The sequence below is a fragment of the Oryzias latipes genome, chromosome 17 (assembly GCF_053564925.1).
Source record: "Oryzias latipes strain Hd-rR chromosome 17, Olatipes_Hd-rR_3.1".
Lineage (NCBI taxonomy): Eukaryota > Metazoa > Chordata > Actinopteri > Beloniformes > Adrianichthyidae > Oryzias > Oryzias latipes.
In genome coordinates, this window is record NC_136253.1 from 35,810,584 (window position 1) to 35,817,500 (window position 6,917).

The 6,917-nt window shown below is 46.9% G+C and overlaps 1 long non-coding RNA gene across 2 annotated transcripts in view; it reads right to left on the reverse strand.

Moving 5' to 3' along the window:
- Nucleotides 1-291: 291 nt before the first annotated feature.
- Nucleotides 292-6,917, reverse strand: part of LOC110014823 (uncharacterized) — a 9,696-nt gene continuing 3,070 nt past the window's right edge. The window contains exons 1-5 of one of the 2 annotated variants that reach the window (XR_013650669.1): nucleotides 6,254-6,917; nucleotides 5,962-6,176; nucleotides 5,640-5,739; nucleotides 4,137-4,241; nucleotides 292-2,661 (exon numbers count right to left, since the gene is read on the reverse strand). The exon at nucleotides 6,254-6,917 is cut by the window's right edge and continues 3,070 nt beyond it. This is a non-coding gene — a long non-coding RNA (uncharacterized LOC110014823). Of the gene's footprint in view, nucleotides 4,242-5,639; nucleotides 5,806-5,961; nucleotides 6,177-6,253 lie in introns of both variants that reach the window. The other variant, XR_013650670.1, reaches the window with a different exon arrangement.

Here is a 6,917-nt window from a genome sequence, read left to right on the forward strand (position 1 = left end):
GCTCAGAGAGCAGGTTTTTAGAAGAATACTCAGAAATGCGTGAATGGATCACATTACAGCTTTGGGGCTATTTATAGTGATAAATGAACATTATAATACACTTCAAAGCTCCAACAGTTGATTTTGCATGATATAGGAATTTGTAACACGTCCATTCCAGCTTCTCCAACATGTTTGCTTTTCCTCTTCACGCATTAACTGTAGTAACAGACTGGAGGACTGGTAGCCACGGACAGAATCAGCTTCATTTTTTAACAAAGTTTTAAATAGTGGGACGTTTTCAGGCCAAAATGAGCTTATTGAGGTCATTTATTGAAGTGAATGTTCCACATTTAATTACAACAATGCAGCTGTCTGTAGGCCTGGAGGACGACTGAACACATCAGGGATTCCTGATACTCTCACAGATGACATCAGTCCATGTTCATCGTTTACTGAGGGCTGCTGGTGAAAAAGAGAGTGTGTTAAGGAGGAGAGGATGGTGAAACGGAGGCTCTTCTGCAGGAAAAAGGGTTGAAAAAGCTGTTTTAGAGGGTCCTGTTTCCCCAAACAAGGAGGAGGTGGTAACAGAATCTCTTCATGGGTGAAGTCATGCGGTCTCCGCTGGGACCGCATTGATTGAGGCGAAGCACTGAGGAGCTCCTATCAGATTTTACCGACACACAGGAAAACAACCCAAAAAGAGTCGCAAACAATGCAAAGTCTTATTCAGGAGAAAAGTTCAGAAAGCCTCTGGGCACTCGGCGGCGCCTCCAACTGTTAGGTGTTATCCCAACAACCTGGGAAGTGTTCATTAGCCTCACACACTGCAGATCTAAAAACAATAGCTGACTGTTTTAGTCTGCACTAATGGTTTCAGACGCTTTTTTCAGCCATTAGCACCACCTTGATCATTTGTGTGAGCGCCTTGTTGCTAGGTTACAGGCATTCATCAAGTCATTGCACTAGTTTTCCTACTTTTTCAGCATTTAGTTTGCGTCTTGGGTTGCCGGATCCCACAGCCTGCTCAGCATTCAGAGGATTGTTGTAGAGCCGCTGGAACACATGCCAGACACAGGGATGCTCCTCGGGCGATGGAGCTGCGACACATCAATACTTAATCTAACATTATACTTGTCTCAGAAGATCCTCAGCAGGACTGTCTGTTTGTATGCCTGGCCTGTGTGCGTGTGTGTGTGTGTGCGTGTGTGTGTGTGTGTGTGTGTGTGTGTGTGGGTGCAGACACTGCCCAATCCCTCATGAGAAGCAGATAGCCGGCAGTTTGTCTCTGCAGAAATATGATCATTCTTGCTGCTTGGAACCACGCCGAGTTTATCAGCTTTCTACTATTTATATTGATACAGCTAAAGATGCTCCTGCAGGTGAGATATATGGGAGTATGAAGTATGGCCTTGTCCACGCTGAGAATGTACTGAACACTCTTTTGTGATGAGATGGGGAGCGGGCCAAGGTGACCCTTCGGTAATATATGGGCTGCGGCTGCCAAGGCCTCCCAGGAAGGTATTTGTCATCAGTGTCCGCCTGGTAGAAAGTTAGCAGCTGATCAGGTTATCGGCCTGCAGCTCTGTCACAAATGGAGCAAAAACACACACTTTACGAAGCAGCAACACGTGTTAAACGCTTTAACACAACCACATGCAAACACACTATCAGCTCATGCTGAAACCTGGACTGAGTGATGTCATGTGTGGAAAGTGGTTTAGTCCAGCTCCAACCAAGTGAAGTCCATTCAGACGCCATTTCTGTCACTGACGCCGCCATGTTGGAGCCAGACGTCGTCAGTGGGCAGTGATTGGTCCGATTCGGTCTGAGTCATCGTTTCTATGGTAACCACTCTCACCAATCAGGAGTGAGCTTGTTGGAAGACCACACCCCTACCACTGGAATTTGAATGTTGAACTTGGGGCCAGCAGGCTCCACCTACTTTTACTGAGGCATATAATTGGTCAGTTTATAACTTTGATAACTTGAATTACAGAAAAAATATCCTGAAAAGAAACAGGGTTATCAAAAATTTGTTAAAAAAGAGGTATCAGAACCATGCCCCTCCCCCTAGCGTTCCAGGGGGAGGGGCCACTCAGTCCAGTTCTCAGATACAGCCGATGGCTGCCACACACCAGGGTGAGTGGCGTTTGTCCTCCCTGGGGGAGCAGTGAGCAGCAGACAGTCACGCTGCAGAACCGTTTGGGCTGCTGAGTGTCGAGCAAGGAGGCATCCCATTTTTAGTCTTTGACATGACCGTGGATTTGTACCTTCCAGCTCAGGCTGGACACTCTTCCACTTGGCCACTGGGTTTGTAAGCAGTTGGGAAGCAGTGGCGTGTTTGGTAAAGACAGGAAGTGATGTAAGGAGCACGCTCTCCAGGATGGAAGAAGAAAAACAAGCAGAAGATTCACAAAGCTGCTCTAAGTCCTTCTTCCATTAGGGTGGGAGTGAGGAGGTGAAGCCAGTCATCAGGTAGACGCAGGAATGGACCTTTGATTGGTTTTCGGCTACAGCGCCCCCCCCCCCCCCCCAACGAGCAGCTGTTGTAACAGTTTGTGCAGAACTTCCCGAACACGGACAAGTGTGCCGGATGCTCTTGACGCCGCGATGGAGGTCATTCTGACACAAAGGTCAAAGGTTTCACAGGAAGAGTTCTTCAGGTTATGCAGATGTGAGCTGCAACAGAGACGGTTCATATTCAGCAAAGCTCCCAGATGGTTTTTGATTTCTGGATAACAAGAGGAATAGTTATGCACAGCTCGGAGCCATAGCCTGCTTAATAAATCATTATCTGCCCTTCTGGTAGTTATTGATCGCTGCTACGCTGGGTTTATCTCTCCTGATGGCCCGGGGCTCACACCCACCCCGCATAATCAGACCCACACCACCGTGCTGTCAGAACCAGGAGCAGGCAACCTGCTTATTGAATAATGGAAACTGGGTCTGCCGCTCAGGAGCTTCAAGCAGCATCACCTTTTCGCCATCGAGTGCGGGCTGCCACTCCCGAGAGCGTGATCTCTGCTGCACAGCAGCGGCATCCAAGCATGTAGGCGGGAGGCGGAGGGGTAGGGGAGCCGGGGGGGTGACAAATGAGCGGCATTATGAGAGACGAGGCAGGAAGCGGCACAACACGTCAGGATACAGCACCTCCCTCACATCAGCCCACTGCTTTAATTGTGTTTGGCCTGAAAATATCTCTGTCTCTGCTGGCAGAAGTGGCGGGAGAGCGGGGGTTAATGTGGGGGGGTCAGGCGCCTCTTCACTGAGTGCTACATCTGAATTGTGCAAATATCAGGTTACATGGCGAGTCTGAGGAAACCCAGACTGCAGGTATTCCACCTCCTCATCTGCTGCTTTTTAAACTCATCTGTTGGATTTTTAAACACTCGTGCCCCCCCCCCCCAGGATAGATTACAAAGTGTATTTTAAATCCTCCTTTGTGGACGGCAGTAATGGCACATTAAGGCACTAAGTGGCCTTTTTTCCTGGAGAGGGGAAGCCGTGGCAGAAATAAGCTCTTCTGCAAGCAAGAGCTGACCCAGAGCCAGAAAGGTGAGGCACTAAATAAAGACGAGCTGTGAAGAGGCTTTGTGACGAGCAGCTGACCACACACAGTTCAGTGAGCCGGCACGTCTGAGCCGGACTCACCTGCACGCCGTGTCTGCTCCCAGCATGCCGCGCTTTGTTGTTGTTTACCCGGCGCTTCATTTTTATTATTAGTCGGGTGGCAGACACAAAAAAAGTAGGTCAGTGAGAACGCATGAGGGTTTATCCGCATACTTTCTACACCTTTAATTAAACGTCTTTAAAAAGTTAAGAAGTAATCCTTCCTGCTAAGTGTCTCAATGGTTAATCTTCTACTCAGCCTGACCTCTTTCTGACACTCATATTTTCCTAAATGCAAAGCAAAAAGCCTCATAAAACTGCAGCGCCACGGGAAAAGTTCACGGCTGCACGCGTGACACTTCATCGTCTCTCAGCTCCTTTTCTACATAGCAACAAAGCAGAGGAGCTGCAGATACGAGGAATAACACCTCCCTGAAAGTGGGACAGCGCTCTGGAGTCGAGGAACACGTCTAAGAGGCTTGGGGCAGATCCTATTAAACACGGCTTCGTGACACCTGCTCCTGACCAGGAAGCCACACGCTGACCTGCATCTTCATGTCCACACAGGCGCGCCCATCCCTCTCCACGCCGCCACGCCGCAGCCTCTCTGGACGAGTCCCTCGGTGATCCGGCTTCAGAGCCGCTGGTCTCTGATGATGAAACAGAACAAAAGGGACGGGGTAAAGTAAAGTTGTCTAAGCAGCTTCAGATGGATCCACTCAATTACATCAGAGTCCAGAAGCTTCCCAAACAGGAAGAATCCTGCAGGCTGCAGCTGTCATCCTTCTTGATCATTTCCTGTCTTAATCAAGGCAAAGACATCGATCCTAGACATGAACACCAGGAAGTCGTGGAAAATCTCTTCAGAACTGTTGGTATTATTTACTTTGGTTTCCTGATCAACTTTGCTTCTCCGCCCTGAAGCCCAGATCTGCAAACACCATCATGAAGATGATCTTTTGGGAGGAAATACCGATGGTAGACACAGAAACTAAGGTGACGGGAGAGGCAGCGGCGGCAGTGGCGGCGATTGAGCCGATGACATATCTATCTTTCAGGTTAATCAAGACAAACAGAGCTGTTTCCTCTGCCTGATGCATGTTTGGGTGAGAACTACCCAGCTGGGGAAGTCACCAAAGATCACTGTGGCTTCCTCTTTTTGGTTTTTACTTTCATCCTTTTTAGTTGTTTACAGATTTAAAAACAAGACTGGAGCTAAAGTAAAGCTAGCAGCGGGCAGAAACACGGCAAAGGTATCAGAGAATCCCCCCTAACTCTGAAGCCACCAAGCCCAGCATGTGGAGGCGCTTTGATGCAGGCGCATGTTTGGCCTGTGGCTTCCTGACCTGTTCTGTCACTCCTCAAAACTGTTTAGAATAATGTAGCTGCCAGCAAATTCATGTTTTACTAATGAAATGCTTGTTTCTCTGCCGTGACCAGCTTCCTCCTCCGTCCTCACTTACTTCCTGGTCAAAGCCTGCAGAGGAAACCGTGAACTTGGTGCAAAGCTGACGTCTCTCTTTAAGTCCAAGCGGACGCTTCGAGCAGAAGTAATTCGATTCTCCACTGAATTATCTGGCTGTGTTCGAGAAGCTCGATAGGATGTGATTTTAGTTGAACTAAATTCAAGATCTTGTTTTAGATGTAAAACAACTTTTATCATGTTAGAAAACAGTTTGAAGGAAACATCGAGGAGCTTCAAACCAACGCGTGATGACGGAGAGCGAGGTTGATGGCTGTGAGGCACCAACACCTCTGGAGACGCATTTAAAGTTTGACAAATATAAAAAGAGAAACCTGTTCTGTTATCCTGAAAAGGCTCTTTTCAGACAAACACGCAGAGCCAACTAGCATCGTTCATGTGTTCCTAACGTTCATCACAGAAAAGGAAAGGGATTTAATCATGATCAGATACAGAGACACCTGTATCTGTACCTGATCATGTTATCCTCCTTTATCCTCCATCTCATCCTCCCCCCCCTCAGGTTCTCCCTCATCCATGAACCTCCTTTTTTCCCCTGCTAGCTCCACCCTCAGCATCCTCTCACCAACATCATCACTGTTCCTCCTGTCAGCGTGTCCACACATCTCCACCTGCTTCCCTGTGTGGATCTCCAGATCCTCTGATGGATTCATTCCGGATCCGTCCTGGACCCAAAGAGAACCTCAGCATCTTCATCTCTGCTACACCTTTCCTTCCATTCTTGATGAAAACTTTAAAATGTGGAGATTCAAATTGTTTAGAGGAAGATAACAACAAAATTATAACATACAATAATTAACATCGGGTGAAAAGTGACACTTTAAATCAGTTATTCTATTTTAATTTAACTATTTTTTTAACAAATTGTGGATTTTTTTGGGTCCTACCTTCATCTTTGAGTTTTTCTGTTTCACAGAGATGATTTACAAAGGAAAAGTTTTTCATTTTTTTTACTGTTTTCGGGTTAAACAGAGGCTAATTTAAATTTAACTACTTGGCGCCGACTTTTTCTGTGTAAAATCTGGCAGCAGCCGGCACCGCTCCGCTCACCAGCGCCCCCTGGAGGCACGGCGTGGTACTTCCTCTTTTCTATGCAGTTTTTCTGCGGATCAGGAGAAAAACACAAATGCCAACAATGAATAAACCGTAGAAAGACATGAACATGTATGTGCAACATACCTGTCAGCTTTGTGAAGATATTATACTGGCGACCCATTGTGGAAATGGTATGTCCCAAGGAGCAAACCATGTTGTGAGGGTTTGAGCCCTCTGGGGCCAACACAAGGTTGCCTCACCTCTTCCTGCTTCTGATCGGTAAATAAAAATGTTGCTGAAGAAAATGTCAGAAATGTTTATACTAATATGCATCCCCCTGCAGATCAGTGCACAGACATTGACAGGTAATTGTGTTGAGGATAGTTTTTTCCAGCTGCCCGTCCTGACTGCAGGTCAGCGCTGGAGTCACAGGTGAAGCTGTGGTTTCCTGCTGAAGCAGAACAGAAAAACAAGCCAAAGGTCTCAGAAGCTGCAAACACGTCCACTGCTTTTGTTTCTTTATACACATTGGAAAGTAAACATTGCAGAAGGATTGCTTCAGCAAAACCTGGTCCAGAGAGGACCCAGGAGGTTCTGAAGGTCCTGGAGAACTGGACTCACGTCTGTCATGGCTGCCACTTCCAAGATTATCTGCAGAAAACAAAACAAAAAACTCAGTCCATCTGACCAAATGTGAGAAGAAAAAAGACGTATCTGTTTTTTTTTTAATCAAATATTTATCGCAACAATGAATGCCAAACCAGTGAGAGACACACATGCTTATTACAAACAGTAAATGTTTCATTTT